This window comes from Kryptolebias marmoratus, linkage group LG6 (assembly GCF_001649575.2).
Source record: "Kryptolebias marmoratus isolate JLee-2015 linkage group LG6, ASM164957v2, whole genome shotgun sequence".
NCBI classification, from domain to species: Eukaryota; Metazoa; Chordata; class Actinopteri; order Cyprinodontiformes; family Rivulidae; genus Kryptolebias; species Kryptolebias marmoratus.
In genome coordinates, this window is record NC_051435.1 from 29,878,457 (window position 1) to 29,879,576 (window position 1,120).

A 1,120-nucleotide genomic window follows, 5' to 3' on the forward strand; every position below is an offset into this window, starting at 1 on the left:
TCTTCATCAGTCACTGCAGCCAGCCTTCCCCTTATTGGTACACCAAGTGCTTTGGACTTCTTATAAAGAAATGATGTTGAGCATCCAAAGATGTTTGCCATCCTCTTGACCGTGTGTCCTTGGGCCAGAAGAAAGTCGATCTGCTCTCTTGTAATATGAATAGCCGGTCTCCCTTGACCACCTAAAATAGAATTATATTCAAATGCCTCAGCATAATGTTTACTTTATACATCTGTTTTCCTCTATCTGTATGTCTGTCTGTCTATCTATCCTCTAGGTATCCCTTTGTCTCCTAAGGGTGACACTACACATTTCACACAATGTATAAACTTATTTTGATATACATAATTTCCTGTTGCATGAACACTAATCTTTAAACTTTAAACGCTGGAAAGCAAATGAAAGTGTGAATCATACAAAACTGGACGTACGCTTTTATTTTCAGAGGAGCTAAAGGAGGGTCCGGTATGGCAAGCCGTTTTAACATAAATTCAGTTTCGTCTGACTATCCATAATTACATTCTAGATATCTAATTATAGATATCTCAAATATGTATTTTGTGTAGTTGACATATAATTGGAGATATCTTAAATCGCTAAACGTCTAGTCATAAAACAATTTGAGATATCTGGAATGTCAAGGCGGTAAAACCAAATTTATGTTTAAACGGCTTGCCGTAGGCCCTGTAATGCCTGGTGCCATCTAGCATTTCAAAATCGAGAGCTGGCTGGCTTTATTATCATTTCTGAAGAGGCAGATAGCTTCACCACAGAATAAAAACCACATCTGGTTATTACCTGAACTGGCCCGAGCTGCGGAATATTCCCCAGTTCCAGCTTGGACATGGGTCGTAGTAGCACTTTCAGCTCCCCTAAGCCGTTTTTCAGAGCATTGTGTGTGTCGGCAGAAAGTAAATCAGAAAGTCTTTGTCACAGCTCCATCTGTTCCTGCCACGCCTCTTGCCACAGCCACTTAACTTTCCATTCATCCACAGTTCAAGCCACGCCCATATTATCATGCCCAAGTAATCACAGTCATCTGTTTCACCTGTTCTGGTCCCCATAAATACCCACAGCTCCCAGTACTCTTCGCCAGATTATTGAAAGCCTCACAGCGAGT